The sequence below is a fragment of the Heterocephalus glaber genome, unplaced genomic scaffold (assembly GCF_053883595.1).
Source record: "Heterocephalus glaber isolate CG9 unplaced genomic scaffold, H.glaber_assembly_v1.0 deba00001662, whole genome shotgun sequence".
Classification (NCBI taxonomy): Eukaryota; Metazoa; Chordata; class Mammalia; order Rodentia; family Bathyergidae; genus Heterocephalus; species Heterocephalus glaber.
Window position 1 is genome coordinate 15,850,001 of NW_028258403.1, and position 19,282 is coordinate 15,869,282.

Below are 19,282 nucleotides of genomic sequence, written 5' to 3' on the forward strand. Positions count from 1 at the left end.
TATATGGTAACTTTGTCTCTGCTAGTGCTGTTTTCTTTGCTAGGAATATTCTTCCCACTGTCTTTGGTGACTCATACCTGTAGTATTCGCCTGTCTCTTCCTCGTGGGAGCCTAGACTGACTTCGCTGTTTGCTGCATTCACTCATAACACCATGCATATCTCTTTCATAGCAGTTACTGAAAACACGCTTTTACATTTATTTGTGTAGTTATTTGATTACCCTGTATATTCCACTAGACTGTATACTCCATGAGGACAAGAATTGTTTTTCTTATCGTTAAGTCCTCGGCTTCTAGGACAGTGCCTGACATCTAGTATATGCCCAATAAACTATAGTTCAACAAATACTTGTTAGCTCTCTAGTGTATTAATACATCATTTAAGTTAACCACAGATATTATATAACAAATAAAGATTCAAAAGAGGGAATTAAGAAGCAGAATCATAGCTGGGTGTGGTGATACACACCTGTAATCCCAGGGAAATTTAGAGATGAGTTAGACTTCATCTCAAAATATAAATAAGTAAACAGCCAGGCATGGTTAGTGCATGTCTGTAATCCCATCACTCAGGAAGTGGAGGCAGGAGAATCGATACAAGTTCAAGGGCAGCTTGAGCTACATAGCAAGACCCTGTCTCAGAAAACCAAAAATAAATAAATAAACAAATAAAAGCTGTGAATTTAGTTCCATGTGAAGGCCCTAGGTTCAATCTCCAGTACTGAAAAGAAAAAAAAAGAATCATAAAACATTAAATCATTTTTCAGAAATAATTTTAATAGCTAAATTATTAAATCTGATAATAGAGAATGAGATCAACATATTTACGCCACAAAAATTTTCAGCAGTAACATTTTTACCAAAATATAACAATGCCCACCTTCTCCTTTTAATTGCTACAATGAAATAATAACAAAAATGCTAGATTAAACAGGTGTGGCAACTCATGCTTGTAATGCATGGGAGGCTGAGGCGGGAGGATCAAAAATTGAAACCCAGTCTGGGCAATTTAGGGATTCAGTGAGTCCCTGTCTCAAAAAAGAACAAAATAGCTGGGCATGATGGTGCACACCTGTAATCCCAGCACTTGGGAGGCTGAAGCAGGAAGATTGCCATGAGTTTGAGGCCAGCCTGGGCTACATAGTGAGTTCAAGACCAGCCTGAACTACACAGTGAGATCCTGTCTATTTTTTTTTTTTTTTTTTTTTTTTTGCAGTACCGGGGATTGAACTCAGGACCTTGTGCTTGGGGGACAAGTGTGGCACCACTGAGCTAAATCCCAGGCCCAATCTTGTCTTAAAAAACTAAACAAACGAACTAAACACACACAAAAAAAACCAAAATAAAAAACAAAGGGGCTGGGGCGGTTCAATCCCTGGTACAAAAAAAGAAAAAAATACAGATGAGATTTATCAAATGCTACTATGTGCTCATTACTGTGTTGAGTGTTATATATGCATTACCTGATTTAACCTTCTCACTTCTAGTTGAAGTAGACATTATTAAACACATTTCACTTGTGAGGATTAAGGCTCAGGATATTAGATTGACTTCCTTCCCCAAAATGATGAAACCACTAAGTAACAGAGATGATGTAGCCAGTAGTCAACCCAAATCTACCTGACTCCTGATGCCCTCCATTATGCCTGAGCCGTTATCGTTTATATGATGTCTTTTATTTACTTATGTAACTCACACATTTGGCTATACTGTGTTTCAGGGTTTCCAGAATAGTCCTGATTTCTGTGATTCAGAGACACTATCACCAGAGATATATTTGTCAGAGCATGTGTTTTGTTCTTTTGGTTTAGGAAATAAGATTATTATGCCCTACTATCATTTAGTCAAGTGCTAAGCCTAGAAAACATACCTCATAAATTCATGTTAAATAACTGAAGGATTATCATACAGGATACACAAATGTACAAAAAGTTCACAGGTAAACAGAAAAATCTATTTAAGTGAATTAGAAAGAATAAAACATAAGTCAGGCATGATGGCACACACCTGTAATTCTAGCACTTTGGGATGATGAGGCAGGAGAATCACAAACTCAAGCCCAGCCTGGGCAACTTCAAGACTTACCAAAACCCTGTTTTTGTTGTTGTTGTTGTTTGTTTTAAAAGGTTGGGATGTAGCTATGTAGCTCAGTGCAAAGGTCCTGGGTCCAATCCCCAGTACTAAAATAAATAAATAGCTTACCAAAGTACTTCTGAGTTTTCTCTCTGCCTTGTTAAATTTTGAAAATAAAAGTTCAATTTAATTTTTATAATTCAATGCAATAATAAAAAGCAATACCACTGTCTACATCTTTAAATATATAGTTCCTGACCAGTCAGAAGGTTCTGATTCACTTCAGGCATGGTGGCACACACCTGTAATCCCAGCACTCTGAGAGGATGAAGCAAAAGCATTGCAAGTTTGAGTCCAGCCTGGGCAATTTAGTGACATAGCAAGGTCCTGTCTCAAAATAAAAAAGGGGCTGGGCCGGGGATATAGCTCAGCAGTACAGCACCTACCTGGTAAGCGTGAGGCCCTGAGTTCAATTCCTGGCACCAAAAAAGGAAAAAAAGGGGGCCGGATATGTGGCTCAGTGTAAAGACCCTGAGTTCAATCCTCAGTACTGAAAAAAAAATTTCTGATTCACCATTTATACAGGCAAAACAATTGTGCACACATGGTCACTAAAATGACACAAGATTTATTCATACTCATCAAAAAATGTTTAAATTTTTAAATTTAATTGAGAAAAGTACATATGATTCAAATTGTCCATAAAATATTGAAAATTAATCAAACTCTCTAAATGCTAGTAGTCATACACAAGTTCCTTTCAGCATAATTGCTTTCAAAGCTTTGCTCACTTTTTATACCAATTCTAAAACTTCAGGGAGAAATCTAAATTAAGTACTACAGCTTAAAAATGGAAGCTGGGAGTAGTGGCACATTCCAGCAGTCCCAGCACTTGGGAGGCCAAAGGAAGAGGATTGGGCATTCCAGGCCAGCTTGGGCAACTTATTGAGCTCAAGACCAGCCTGAACAGAGTCAAAACCTTGTCTCAAAAAAAGGAAAAAAATCTATGCAGTCTGCAATGGAGACATTATTTGGAATATATGCTATATATGAAATTAAAAATTATAATTCAATTTCTATCAATCAGCTATATTGATTTAGTGGTTGTACTTATTATTGAGGTAAAGTGCCAATTTTCATTTATTGTATGCCACCAATTTTGTTTATTTTATTGTGTAAGGAAAATTTTTCAAACACAATTAAATTCTGTAGTGAATTCATTCTGCATTTTTGTTTTGTTTTTGTTTTTTGAGACAAGATCTCACTTTGTAGTTCAGGCTGGACTTGAACTCACTCAGTAGTCCAGGCTAGCCTCAAATTCTCAGCCTCCCAAGTGCTGAGATTATAGGCATGTGGCCACCGTGCTCAGGTTCACACACTTCTTAAATTATAAACCATCATGCTATATTTTTATCTATATTTTTTTGGATCAAACCAAGGGGCTTTACATTAAGCTACATCCCTAGCCCTTTCAAAATTTTTCATTTTTTAAAAGTTTCTGTCAGTTTTAATACCACTCTGTTTCTTCCTCTTCTATGTTCTTACAGATAAAATTCCATTACAGTGAATTCTGTTAGACAGCCAAATTGCTTGATACAGTGAATTCTTGTTAGAAATTACATTATAGTACTCCTCCATTATCCGAAGTTTCACTTTCTGTGACTGTTACTTTCTATAGTTTCAGTTACCTGTGGGTCAACTGAAAATAATAAAAGTTCCAGAAATTAATAATCTATGCATTTTAAACTGCATGTCATTCTGAGTAGCACTATGAAATCTCCCACCACCTGGAACATAAGTCATACGTGCTGTAAACACTACCTACCCATAGTAAGCACCTCAGTTATCAGACTTGCAGCTAACCTTTATTCTACTTAGTAATGGTCCTGAAGTACAGGAGGGGGGCTGGCAAAAGCATTATAGTAACTATTACAACTGTTCTATTTGATTATTAATTATTATCGTTGATCTCTTACTGTGTCTAATTTATAGATGACAATGCATCACAGGTACATATGTGTAGGTAAAAATGCAATATACATACAATGTATATAGAGTCCTGAGTTTCAAGTACCCACTGAGGGTCTTGGACCATATCCTACATGGCTAATAGGGACCTACTATGTCATATAACTTTCAGGACCAATTTATTAAAAAGATGCTAGGCTTTAAGTAGTGGAAACCAATATCAAAATTTGAGTAAAAACGGACACATACATAATTTCTTCCCATCAGTAAGATCAGAGATGACTGTATAATATGGTATTATTTTGAAAATTTATGTGTAAATCTATAAACTATCAAGAAATAGTTAATTTCTTTTTCTCCTTCACAGTAGTAAAGGTTCCAATAAGCTACTTTCTATACCAGTTTATTCTTCATAAATAACTATTGAGAAATGGTATTATTTGAACTTTTAAAAGATATAGCGCCAGGGCCGGGGATGTAGCTCAGTGGTGCTGCACCTGCTGATAAAAAATCGAGTCCCCATCGTAACAGAATTTGTTTTAAATGGAATTTTACCTACAGTTTCTTATAATACTTGAAATCTTAAGAGAACCATTAAAACAAAGAAGCTGGTGACAAATACTTATATAACTGTACCACAGACTCCAGGAAACACATTCAGAGATGAGTTAAGACTGCCCAGCAGCAGCCTCTTATAAAACTCCACAAACCGAGTGCTGGGGGTGTTTTGTGAACAGCTGGGACTGACTGATCATATATGAACAGGAGTGGGTGTATATTCACTCATCTTGTGCAAAGACCAATGACCAAGACAGCTTAATTTCAGGCATATTACGTGTTTTAGAAAAGGATGCTGAAGTAATAGTGGACTAGAGACCATTGGATGATGCTTTGGATTCTACTAGTATCCACTATCCTAGAAAGGACTCCAGTTCGGTCGTAGAATGGACCCAGGTCCCAAGAGAAAGAGCTCATCGAGGTGTGGAACATTTGAACAGTTATGAAGCTGAGTGGGATATGGTTAATACAGTCTCTTTTAAAAAGAAATCACTTACCAATGGAGATCTCCACAAGATAAAAGAATACTTCTTGTGAATTGTCAAAATAAGAGTCTTTCACAGTCTTTTGAAAATCTTGATGAACCAGCATATGGTTTAATACAAAAAATTAAAAAGGATCCTTACACGGCAACTATGGTAGGATTTTCCAAAGTTACAAACTACATTTTTGATAGTTTAAGAGGCAGTGATCCTTCTGCACATCAACGACCACCTTCAGAAATGACAGATTTTCTTAGTGATGCCATTCCAGGTCTAAAGATAAATCAACAAGAAGAACCAGGATTTGAAGTCATCACAAGAATTGATTTGGGAGAATGACCCATTGTTCAGCTGAGAGAGCCAGTATCACTGGAAGAATGGACTAAGAACACTGATCCTGAAGGGAGAATTTTAAATGTAGATAATATGAAGCAGATGATATTTAGAGGAGGTCTTATTCATTGAGAAAGCAAGCATGGAAATTTCTGCTGGATTACTTTCCTTGGGACAGTACTAAGGAGGAAAGAACTCAATTACAAAAGCAAAAACTGATGAATCCTTCAGGATGAAGCTACAGTGGAAATCTATCAATGAGGAACAAGAGAAGAGAAATTCAAGATTAAGAGATTATAGAAGTCTTATTGAAAAAGATGTTAACCAAACAGATTGAACAAACAAATTTTATGAAGGCCAAGATAATCCAGGGCTGCTTTTGCTTCATGACATTTTGATGACCTATTGTATGTATGATTTTGATTTAGGATATGTGCAAGGAATGAGTGACTTACTTTCTCCTGTTTTGTATGTAATGGAAAACAAAGTGGATGCCTTTTGGTGCTTTGCCTCTTACATGGACCAAATGGATCAAAATTTTGAAGAACAAATGCAAGGCATGAAGACCCAGTTAATTCAGCTGAGTATCTAACTTCAATTATTGGACAGTGGATTTTGCAGTTACTTAGAATCTCAGGACTCGGGATACCCATATTTTTGCTTCAGATGACTTTTAATCAGATTTAAAAGGGAATTTAGCTTTCTGGATATTCTTTGACTATGGGAGGTAATGTGGACTGAACTGCCATGTAAAAACTTCCGTCTTCTCTGTTGTGCTATTCTTGAATCAGAAAAGCAGCAAATAATGGAAAAACATTATGGCTTCGATGAAATACTTAAGCATATCAAAGAGTTGTCCATGAAAATTGATGTGGAAGATGTACTATGCAAGGCAGAAGCGATTTCTCTACGGATGGTAAAATGCAAGGAATTGCCACAAGCTGTGAGATCCTGGGGCTTCAGGAGAGTGAAGTTACAACCCCAGATTCAGACACTGGTGAAGATGAAAGTGTTGGCGCGACCTGTCCTGCATCTGTGTTTCAGAGCATCACCTTGCCTACCTTTGCTACCAGTGGAACCAGAGATGACAGGCCAGCACAGATACCATTGTCCCCAAATGTTAGCAGAGTAACACCTGCATGATCATTTGTCTTGCTTTTTTTTTTTTAAGGACAGTTTATTGAAACCTTTTTTCAAGTACTTGAAAGGTGGACGTTTGAAACCTTGGTACTGATCATGCTTTAAATGTTGACGGAAAGAAAGTGTACTGATATTCTTGCATTAAAGCTTTACAAAGTTTTAAACTAATTATTTTTCTAGTTACTTCTACCAAATACCCTTTCTTTTTAAATAACATTCCTTAGTATTTTTATAGCCAAGTACATTTTATTTTCTTGCTGAAGAACTGGAATTGGGTAAATGCTACAAGTGGATGAATTGGAAATTATGCACTTTGAAAAACATTCACTTTGTTTACTCTTAAATTTAGTGGTTTTTGGATTTGATTAAAGTAAATGTCGAGCCTTCATATAGCATTCTAAGCTGAGAAGTAGATTGTTGCCCAGTGTTGAAATTTTTAAAAATGAGTTTGCTTTTTCCTATTGTTTACAACAAAATGCTCAGCTTAAATATTTATGCTGGTTGAATGTGATTTAAATTGGACATGTTCATCAGTGCAACTTAATGTGCAGATAAAAACCTATTTTGACTATAATAAGTGGATTGGCAGTATCTTTTTTACATTGAACATTTCTTCACTTGTAAATAAAGACTATAAGTACTATTTATGGGTATAAGAAAGGATAGGCATATTTTCTTTAACTGAATAAACTTGACTATTGATTTATATAAACTGATTCAATGAAATTAGTACCTGGCTTCAATATGAGATTTTTTCAAAACTATTTTCTTAACATTTATTTCATGAGACTGCATTCAACCCTGTACCTGGTATAATTTTAAAATTAAATGCTTGTAACTTTACTAAAAATGTTTATTATCTTCCCTAATGCATTAATTGATTAACCAGGTCTTTAAATTTTTATAAAATACTCTTTGCAAAATGCTTATGTCAAATATTTCAAGATACTATCATGAGTCTTGATACTTTTTTGTATATGAATGAAGCTGGTGTTTTTAACCATGCAGTATTGCATGATTTTAAGTTATGTGGAATTAACATAACTGATTCCATTTTAATTGTAATTTGTTAACTCTGTACATATCATTAAAGTAAATTTGAAATTGAAAAAAACAAAACTCCACAAACCTTAAAATTGCTATTAGACTTTAGAAGGACCAAAACATTATACTGAGCCAACATTAAGAAAACCTTCCACTGCTGACATTTTCATGTTCTTGGTTTTTCAATCAAATAACCAGCTGTGATGAACCAATAGATAGGAATTCACTCTGCAAACCAACCTGGATAAGAAGCCAAGCTGGCTGACTGGCGCCAGAACAGGAAGGTGCAGGTGGGAGATGGACCAGAATGGTGGCACATGGAAACCCATCCTCATGTCTGTGAAGTCTGTGAAATTATTCTTTTCAAGGATGGTTTTCCCCACAGTCCCCATGATCTCAACCATTCTATATGATCTCTTTTTAGATCTTTGCAATTTCTGATGTGCTTCTTTCGGCACCACAAGATAATGATAAGGTGATGCTGGTTTGATATCTCTGAAGCAAACCAGGTCTTCATTTTCTCAGTGCAGCAGCTCGGTGCCGCAGAACACGCACTTGGGGTCCCAGTCCTCGGGCTCCCCAGGGGGACACCCCCTCCCCCAGTGGATGCAGCCTCTGCTGCTGCTCAGGATCACCTGAGCTTTCATTTTTGAGATAGAATCTAAGTCGCTTAAGTTGCCTAGGTTGGGCTCAAATTTTCAATCCCCTAGCTCAGCTGTCCAGACCACTGGGATTACAGGCATGCACCATCATGGCCTGCTACACCCATGTAGTTTTAAAATTTAGAAGTACTGTAGAAAACCAGATTATCATTTAAAATATTATCATTATTGTTTTATATTATAATGTGATGAATAATCATCAATTTCATGACATTCCCATGAAATATGACCACCACTTTTATGATCGTATATGTAATTAATATAAGAATGTGTATGAGACATCTAATCACAACAAAGCTAGGAAAAAAGATAAATCTCTGATCATGAATTTGGAAGTAATCTCCTAATCTTCACTTCAACTCTAGATTTTAAAAGCTTTTTTTTTCCTCACATGGGAAACACAATTAAATCTAAACAATAGCTTCCTTAGTAAAGAACTATTTTACATTTAAACAACATATTCTTTCCCAGTGTAGAGTATTTGTCAATTAATTTGATCAGAAACACTCTTGGAGATTAATTAAGCTGTTACCCAGGTGGGATATGAAAGCCACAAACCTCTTCCACAAATTCCCTAGGCGGTATTGGTTATGACTGTGTTAGTTTGAATTAGTTGATCAGTTACTGACTTGTGTATGGCTTGTAAGAAATGGGACATCAATTAGGCAAACATACTTCAGATTTACAGACTTGGCCACATATAATAACGTCCCTCTAGATTATCCTGAAGATTTAAGCCTATTTCAGGTTTGTTTGATTTCATTTTTTTCAGGCATCATTTATTATATTGCTAAGGACGAATCTTAAAACATCTTTTGCTAATGTATAATAGGCATGATCCCTTAAAAGTTTGGTTTTAAGATGCTACAGAGAAGAAAAAGTCCAGATGTTATGCCACCTGAAGTATATTTTTCCTCTCTAGCAATAAATACTACTGCACGTTACCTAGATACTTAAAAATGATCTTAGTGAGTTATCACCTAAGCTATTTAGATCAAGGTCTTACCTTTCTAAGGCAATAGGATGAAAGATGGGTATTTGTTGCTCTGTAGACAAGAAACTGCATTGTGTAGACCAAATTTGAGAGAAAAGCACTCTTCAAAGAAAAATTACTGCTATGTTTTTTGTACTTGCAAATGTCTTAACTTGTAGGGAATAAATTTTCTACTTTAAAAAAAAAAAGAAATGGGACATCAGATCTCAGCAGGGAGAGAGACGGAAAGGGCAACTGGCAGTGAGGGTCAGAAAGATGTTTCAGGGAAAGAGAGAAAGCGCTCCTGGAGAACAATTGTCTCATATTTCCCAGATAATCTGGAGTGTTTACACAGGTGATCTGATCATAAGCGATGTTCCAATGTATAGTCAGATCTTAAATTCTAAATGCAATTAGAGATAACAAAAGCTCTAGACAGCTGAGAAATACTTAAGTAATTACCTTTTCCTTTTTGGTGTGGGAGAGTTGTAGGCTGAATTTCATATTGCTGTGAATGTGTTTTTTCCTTCCAGCGGTTAAAAACCAGTAACCTACAGAAAAACAGTAGTATAATGATTATAATTAGTAGCTAAACCAAAATTGATGTGTTAAAGTCATTTATTGTAATTTGTAGTGAAGATGTGTGTTTTAATACCTTTTGTTAAAATACAGATTCAAATGTTTAAATTAACTTTTAAAACCCTCTTCTGTTATTTTCTATATGCAATTCTGAAAAGTGGGTTACAATTGAGTTCAAAACCTGAAAATATAATATAAAATTGAGTATTTGGGGAATGGTACATGTCTGTCTTTCTTTCTTTCTTTCTTTCTTTCTTTCTTTCTTTCTTTCTTTCTTTCTTTCTTTTTCTTTCTTTTTCTTTTTTTGGTACTGGAGAATGAACCCAGGATCTTCACACTGAACTACACATTTCCAGTCCTTTTTATTTTTTATTTTGAGACAGGATTTCATTAAGTCATTAAGTTGCCCAGGATGGGCTCAAAATTATGATTCTTCTGCCTCAGCCTCCTAGAGTGTTGAGATTACAGGTGTGCACCACCACACCCAGCAAATGTCCATATTTCTGTCTGTTTCAAATATGTACAGGGACTGAAAAGAAAGCAAATAGTCACATAAGTGTGGGCACAAATGAGTCTATAAACATGTGCTCAAATTGCAAAGCAGAGGAGTTCAAACAAAAGCACCCCCTATTTTTTTCTTTTTGGTACGGGGGATCGAACTCGGGACCTTGCACTTGCGAGGCAGGTGGTGGAACCACTGAGCTAAATCCCTGGCCAGGGCTTGTTTTCATTTATGTATCACTGAAGGAAAGCAGGGTTTTTGTTTTTTAGAAAAAACATCATGACGGCCGGGGATTTAGCTCTGTGGTTTCACCGCCTGCTGCGCAAGCACAAGGACCTGAGTTCAATTCACCGTACCAAAAAAAAAAAAAAAGAAAGAAAAAGAAAAAGAAAAAACATCATGAGAGACATGGGGATGAAATTGCTTAATTAGTGGCTTCCAAGCCCTATGTCAAGTCTGAATCTTCAGTAGTCTGAATCTAACAACTTGAAGGCTAGAAGTGAGCTTAACCTGACAGCCCAGCAGCAGGGAACCACAGAGATTAAAGAGTAGTTTGTGGTGTGGTTACTTGCTTGTTCCCTAGAGTAAGGTAGACTTGGATTTGAATCCTACCTTTGGCACTTAGCAGCTACAACTAAACGATGTATGTAATAACTTACATTAGTTAATGTCCCTTTCTCTGCTTCCTGACCTGTAAATGCAGTTAATAATTGTATCTGGCATGAAGTAAATTTTAACTCTACAGTCATAATTGTTAACTTTTCCTTCGTACTGTTGTGAAGTTGGAAAAGGCAGACTTTGAGGCAGACCATAAAATACATATGAATGATTTGTTGACAAATGCGTGTTGAATCAAGTCTGCTTTTAACACTTTGTATGTCTGAAAACTAAAATTCACATCATAATACCAAAAATTTTAAATCTCTATCTTCATATAAGACATTTCTAACTTGATATAAACTGTCTTTATCTTCTACCATAAAGACTCTTTCTGGGAGTTAGTGGGGGAGAAATACAAGAAGAAGAAAAAGAAGGGAAGCAGGAAAAAAAACACAAGAAGGGGAGGAGGGAGGGAGGAAAAAGAAATAGATCTACATCAGAAATAGATCTATGGTATGATTTTAGTAGCTGAAAACAAAAAGAATTGGGCTTCTTGTTACTAGATTGCTTCCATCTTCTAAGCAACAGGGGATATCTTCTCTTTTTTCCTCTGTCTTTCTTTCAGCATCAAGCTATATTCCCTGTTATTTTTATATTTTTTTGGTTTTTTTGTTTTTTTGGTACCAGAGATCAAACTCAGGACCTTGTGCTTGCGAGGCAGGCAGTGGAACCACTGAGCTAGATCCCCAGCATTATATTTTTTGAGACAGGGTCTCACTAAGTTGCTCAGGCTGAGCTTGAACTCTCCATCCTCCAGCCATGCACCACAGTGTCCAGCTGATATTGTCAAGCTGGAAAAAAATGAAACTACTTCCTGGAGCTAGAATGAACAGGCATGTCCAAAACCTTATCCATTAGCTGCTGGTCTCCAGAACACCCCAGTGCTAACAGCTCTGTTTATTCACTCTGTCCACGCTACAAAAGACTTTTTTAGAGTCCACACTATTCATGACATAGATCATAAGCAGGTTTACAAGAACCCCAAAGTAACAGGGCCTACATGAAGACACACGGGGGACCTCTCCTACACACAAACCCAAGGAGTCACTGGAAAGGGCTACTTCTGTAGCAGCTTGCAGGCCTGCTTCAGTGAGAGTGAGGACTGAGCCCAGGGAATCTTTCTAAGGCTCACTGCGGTTCCAGGGTGTCCCCTCTGTTCTTAAAAATGCAACAGAATTGGCTGAAGTGGCTGGAGTGAGAAAGGGGCCCCACGCAGCCTGACCGCACTCACGTTGGGGATGAAGAATGGCCGGCAGTTTAATAGCCAGGGAAAAGACTGAAGCAAACTGTCCCAGTCCATTGGGGCGCAAGGGGAGCAAAGGGAGAGGCAGACAGCCCCTTGTCAAGTCACACTCCCCCATAGCCAGCGCAGAGACAAATGAGTGCGCCAGACATTTCTTCTGTCTCAAGAGCTGGAAGATGAAAAAGAGGTGGCGAGGTTACTAGGAAGCAGGAATTGTTTATGAAGGAAACCAAAGAAATGGCGATCCAAAAACCCAAACCAGGTAGGTAGGCATAACAGGTGAAAGGTTCTGGAGGCGCAGGTTTCATGGATGAGGGTTTCAGCTCACTATTGTTTTCTAATGACATCCCGTCAGATGGCAAGGCCTCCTTCCTTCCTCGTTTTTAAGTAACTAGAATCCTAACGATGTCAAATTGGAACTCTAGAGCACTGTTTCTCAACCCTGGCTGCAATTAGGGGTTTTAAAAAATACCAGTGCCAAGGGTTCCAGCCCCAGGCCAATTAAATCATTCTCTTGGGGTGCAGCCCAGTTCTCAGTGCTCTTTAAAAGCTCCCACGGGTGAATTTAATGTGCAGTGAAAGGTGTGACTTACTATGCTAGAGGGGAGTATATATTGTACACTACACTCCAACTTCAATACTCAGAGGAATCACTTGGGGGATCTTGTTAAAATGGAGATCTTCCTTCCTTTCTCTCTCTCTCTGTCTCTCTCAGTCTTTCTTTCTTTCTTTCTTTCTTTCTTTCTTTCTTTCTTTCTTTCTTTCTTTCTTTCTTTCTTTCTCTTTCTTTCTTTCTTGTGATGGTACTAGAGATTGAACCCAGAGTTTTTTCCCACTGAGTTACTTTCCCAGCCCTTTTTTTTTTGTTACTTTGAGACAGGTTTCCATAAATTGTCCAGGCTAGCCTTAAACTTGTTCTCCTTGCTCAGGCTCCTGAGTGGCTGAGGTTACAGGCATATGCCACCATGCCTAACAAAAAAGTAGGTTTTGAATTAGTAAATCTAGGTTGGGGCCTAAGATTCAGAATTTATGATAAATTCCCAAGTAATATTGTTAAGATTAAGCCCTAGACCACCTTTAGAGTAATAAGGCTCTAGGAGAATGCTACAACATTCTTTTTCTGGCCCTTTTCTGTTCACATTTTTATATTTGATTAAGATCTACAGAAATGGCTATTAAAAGTGATTATACAGAAAAAGAAACTGCAAACAGTTTTAGAATTAAGATTAAAAAATGTTTCCACAAGCTGAAATAAACAATATGAAATTTATTCCTAGGCCGGGGCATGCCTGTAATCCCAGCACTCAGGAGGCTGACCCAGTAGGATCACTGAGAGTTCAAGGCCAGCCTGGGCTACATAGTGAAATCAAGACCAGCCTGGACTACACACCGAGACCCTGTCTCAAAAAACAAAAAACAAAAGAAAAGAAAAGAAAAAAAGAAAGAATTTATTCCTTAGAGGGGACAATTTAAAATCTCCCATATAAGCTAAAATGATTCTGAAAAAAGAAGATACTAAGATATACTGTATTATAAAGTGTTATGGCTTGTATATAGATGTCCCCCTAAAGCCTCATGCACTCATAGATGGGGCTTTTTAGAGCCAGCTGGATCTATGGTGTGATTCTGAGATTAAGGGTATGATGCTGAGATTAAGGCTGCCCCACCCTGGGTGTGGGTGGAACTGCCCAAAGGGCAGATAGCCTAGAAGGAATATAAGGACACAGAAAGAAGGCAGGCTGCTGCTGCTTCTGTTGCTGCTGCTGCTTGATGACTTCTGCCTGCCCTGCCATACTATGGAATGTTTCTCCTCTGCAGTGGCTCTCTGCTGTGCTGCCCTGCTTTGGAACCAGCTGACTAGGAACTGAAACCTCCACAAACTGTGAGCTGAAATAAACCTTTCCTCCTTTAACTTGTGGGTGTTGGGTATATTTTCTCAGCAATGAGAAAAATACCTAAGACATAAACCAATAATAATTTCAAAGTTGGTAATGGCTAACAAACACACAGAATAATTAGATTGAAGAATAGAGAAATACATTTGAAAATAAGGGAATTTGAAATATGATAAAAGTGGCTATATAAATGGAGTAAGATTATTCAATTAATCAAATTCGACAAAAGAAAAAATAGTCAATCAGGAAGAAAAAGTGAATCTATGTGTCTTGCCTTATCCTAGGATAAATTTCACATGAATCAAAGATTTAAATATAAAAACACAAAACTGTGAAATTATTAGATAAAACCATAAAAGGTTTATTTTTATTCTGATAATATCTGTTGGAGAAATACTTTCTAAGCATGATACAAAGCCAAAAAGCCATATAAGACTTAAAAACTAACCAGAAAAAAACTGCAAGGTAAAAATTTCCATGTGGAAAATCAAAAAAAATTTGCAAACTGTATATCTGATCAGATCTACAATACATAGTGTGATGGTTAATTTTGATTGTCAGTTTGACTGTATTAAGAGACAACTAGGAGATTGGTAAAGCACACTTCTGGGTATGTCTTGGGGACACATGACCTTGATATATGTGTTGGCAAAGTGAGCACAATGACCTTGGGAACTATATCAGCTCCCTGGTTCCTTCCTGTCTAGTTCTCCGAATCTCTGCTTCCCAGATGCTAAGAGTTGAACAGTTTTCCTCTGTCATGGTGTTCTGCCATGCTGTTTCCATTATGGAGCCAGCTGACCATGGTTTGAAATCTCTGAAACCCTGAGCCCAAATAACCTTTTTCTCCTCTAAGTTGACTTTCTCACATATTTGATCACATTAATGAAAATCTAACTGACACAGAAAATTGGGAGCAGAGAAATGGGATTGTTGCTATGACTATACCTGACCATGTGGATCAGAAGTCTTTGGATTTTGTTTGCAGGAAGAGTTTGGAAAGGTTTGGAGATGTAGGCTAGAGAAGCCCTGAATACTGTAAGCAGAGAATGATGGGCAATTCAGGTAGGAGCTCAGAAGACCAGGATGCTGATTAAAATACAAACAATAAAGACTGTATTCATGAGGTTTCAGTTGGGAATGAGGTTCTATTATGAATTAGATTAGAGAGCATGCATGTTGCATTCTTGGAAAGAATTTGTCTACATATTGTTTGTTCCCTAAAACTTTGTGTGAAGCTTAGTGTAAAAGCAATGGACTAATTGATATGGTGGAGAAAATTTCAAGGCAGCCCAATATTCAGGCCATGCTATGGGTATTGCTAGCTGCTTTTAGCCAGATTTTCAGTGAGAATCAGTATCAAAAAGCAGAGCAGAAAGATTTGAAAAGCTCTCAGTTTGGCCAGAAAAGAAACATGTAAAGTTGGGGTTAAAGGAGGTATGGTTGCTGAAGAAATTAGTGCCATTAAAAAGAAACCAAATACTTTGAACTGGGACAGGAAGATGTCTTGAGAGCATCCTAGAAATCAGCAAGACCTCAGGGTAGAAGGTGTAAAAGTGTAAAGTTGTTGAAATGACTTTGCTTTGAGAAGAGAGCTCCAGAGTACCCTGCTTACTCTAGGCTGCCTAGGAAACTGTTTCCTTATATTCAACCATTAAGGCACGTAAGAGTCCACTGCAGCTGTGGTCCACAGAGGCCTGGCTAATGCTTGCTCTGATGGCATATCTTGGCATTGTTCATGCGAGGCTGGTTCTATAGGCATGTAAAAGACAAGGGCTGTGTGGTCATAGAGGCTTCCACCCAGACTTCAAAAGGACTGGAAGGCCACACAATATGTAAAAAGGCTGGAGCCCCTGCCCAGAGCCTCTGAGAGGTCAATGCATGAAGCTGAGGGAGTGAATCCAAAGCTGCAGTGGAGACCCTAGGAAGTTGGAGATGTTAGCAATGTGAAACATCTGCTGAGGAAAGTCTCAGCGCTGTTTGAAAAGTTTTATCCTTGGGAGGAAAACAGCTATCTTTGTGTGAGGGGCTATCTTCTAGTGGGCTGCCAAGGGGTCCCCAGTCTACTCTGCCCCCAGCTCTCCAGACCATTTTTTTGTTTGTTTTTGTTTTGAGAAAGGGTCTTGCTATATAGTTCAGACTGGCCTTGAATTCACTATGTAGCCCAGGCTTCCCTCAAACTCGAGATTATCTTCCTGTCTCAGCTTCCTGAGTGCTGGGATTACAGGCATGTGCTACCACAAAAAAAAAAAAAAAAAAAAAGACTTGGCTCAAGGGAAGGTCAGGTGGGCTGCAGTTGGCAAGGACAAAGGAACATGGCTATACAAGCCCCTTGGAACTCACATCATGACACCATGTGCCCTAGATTCAGGTCATGGAGCTACAGGATTTAATGTTTGCCCTGCTGGGATTTGGTTTTGCTTTGGTCTGATTCATTTGTATTCCCCTATTCCTCCCTTTTATAATGGGAATGTTTATCCTGTGCCACTGAATCTTGACATTATTTAACTTTTTTTTTTTTTTTAATAAGGGCTCATAGCTAAGAGCTGCCTTAAGTTTCAGAAGAGACTTTGGACTGGAACTTTTAAGTAATGCTGGAACTGCTGAGACTATGAAGAAGGAATTATAGTAGTACATTTCAGTTGTACAAATGTGCAAACCTGACACAAGCCATAACCAACATGAATGAACCTTGAAAACATTAGCCTAAATGAAAGAAGCCAGTCCTAAAAGGTCACATTCATATTAAATATCCACAAGAGGAAAATCCATAGAGGTGGAAAACAGACTGGTGATCTCAAGCGGCAGGAAAGGGGAATTGGTAACAACTGCTAATGAGCATAGGAGTGAAGAGAATGTTTTGTAATTAGATAGTGGTGATATTTACATAAGTTAATGAATATACTAAAGGATATTGTACACTTTAAAAGTTAAATTTTATGGTATGTGATTTTTCTTCCCCTGGAGTATTAAGGACCAGACCCAGGGCTTTTTCAATGAGTTACATCCTCAGCTTATTCTTGTTTTTTTTATTTTGAGATGGGATCTTGCTAAGTTATTAAACTGCCCACACTGGGCTCAAACTTGCAACCTCGTTGCTTCAGCCTCTAAGAGTGCTGGGATTGTAGGTGTGCACCACCCAACTCTGGCTATGGTATATGAACTTTATCTCATTTTCCAAACAGTGTTTATCAGAATTTTGGCAGAAGAACATCATTAGTGGCCTTTCCAACAGTAGTTTTAGAGAAATATTAGTGGCCAGATAGTTTGCAGGGGGCCAAAGAATGAGTGGAGCCAGGCATGGTGGTGCATGCCTCTAGTTCCAGCATTCAGGAGGCTGAGGCAGGAGGATTGCCTTGAATTCAAGGCCAGCTTGGGCTACATAGTGAGTTTAAAACCACTCTGAACTTCGTAGGGAGACCTTGTCTCAAAAAACAAACAAACAAAATGAGTGGGAAATGAAGAAGTGTAGACAGTGAGTAGGTACAACTTTCTCAGGGCTGGAAGTGTACCTCCGCAATGGAGTGTGTTCGTTGAGTACATGAGGCCCTGGATTCAACTCCTAGCATGTGCAAGTGTGAACCCACACACACACACACACACACACACACACACAAATATAACTCAAGAAGGTTAGATGAGACGAAGAACAGGACAGTAGCTAAAAGAGATGAAAGGCCAAAGAGTATTTGAATATTTTTAGTTTCTGCTTTTTGGTTTAGGCTAAAATGGTAATAATTGGGAGAGGATGATAAAAAAAATAATCAAGGGAACAAAGAAGGGTAAAATGGGTTCTAGAACTTCAATAACCATTAAATAGAAAGAAAGATGTTGCTTGGGGTGGGGAGTAGTAAAATTATGTACAGATGCCCCTTGATTTAAAATGGGGTTTCATCCTGATAAACCCTTCATAAGTTGGAATATTGTGTCAAAATGCATTCAATCCATTTAACCTAGCCTTGTCTCCCAGTGTACATTTGTACCTTGAACACTGACATTAGCCTATAATTGGGCAAAATCATCTAACACAAAGCCTATTTCATAATAAAGTGCTGAATTTCTCCTGTAATTTATTGAATAGCTATATCCAAAAATGCCGGCCATGCAGTTCACCATGGGGTCTTGGTCATTTCCCCCTGCCATCAGGGGCTGGCTGGGTTCTGCAGATGTCTGTGCTGCCCATCACCATTCCAAGGGAGTATGGACTGTGGATGACCAGCTTAGGAAGAGGTCAAAATTCCAACTATAGTTTCTACTGAATATCATTGTTTTCACACCCTAAAAGTTGAAAAATCTAGTTGAACCATCACAAGTCTTGGACAATCTGTATACAGAAGTAGTTGAATTGAGGAAGTTAAATAGAAAATGTCTAATGTGGCTACTATGAGAATATTGTAAGAGATTAAAAATAGGGAAACAGAAGTAAGACTGGCAGGCAGCACTGAAGCCCCTGCTCCTGAGGATTGGCGAGCAAGGATCACCATGGAATGAATTCTCACAGTTATGGCCTTTTCTCCAGTGCTACTCAGCAGGCCATGTGCAGGATCAGAGAAGGAAACAGAGGGAGTCAAGTAGAGGGGAAATTTTTTCTAGGTGAGAGTGGGAAGAACATTAGATTCAAGAATGTGGGCGTGTTCTCAAAAGAAAAGAGAAGGCAAATGATCAGACATTTCGGGGACTACTGGACACTGGTTCTGAACTAACGCTAATTTCAGGGGATCTGAAATGTCACTGTGGTCCTCTAATAAGAGTAGAGGCCTGGGTTTGGGTTTGCATTTCCCTAGTGACCAGTGATGGTGAGCATCTTTTCATGTGCTTATTGGTCATTTGTATATCTTATTTGGAGAAGTATCTGTTCAAGAACTTTGCTTACTTTGGAATTTGGTTGCTTAGGTTTTGTTGTTATTGTTAAGTTGTAGAATTTTTATTTTTATTTTCACTTTTCTTTTTTGGTACCCAGAATTGAACCCAGGGCCTCTCACTTGCCAGGCAGGAGCTACATCCCTGACCTGAGTTATAGAATTTTTATCCCTTATCAGATATGTGATTTGCAAATATTTTCTTCCATTCTGTGGACTATATTTTCACTCACTTGATAATATCCCTTGATGCACAAAACATTTTATTATTTTATTCCCCATTAAGTTTATTGGTACATTTTAGGTATAAA

At 37.9% G+C, this 19,282-nt stretch overlaps 1 long non-coding RNA gene and 1 pseudogene across 1 annotated transcript in view; one reads left to right on the forward strand and one right to left on the reverse strand.

Moving 5' to 3' along the window:
* The window catches only part of LOC110346256 (uncharacterized), a 43,530-nt gene that overhangs the window by 22,957 nt on the left and 1,291 nt on the right, over positions 1–19,282 (reverse strand). The window contains exon 2 of the long non-coding RNA XR_015445767.1: positions 9,696–9,784. This is a non-coding gene — a long non-coding RNA (uncharacterized LOC110346256). The remainder of the gene's footprint in view (positions 1–9,695; positions 9,785–19,282) is intronic.
* LOC101714971 (TBC1 domain family member 15 pseudogene) lies at positions 5,694–6,577 on the forward strand (annotated as a pseudogene).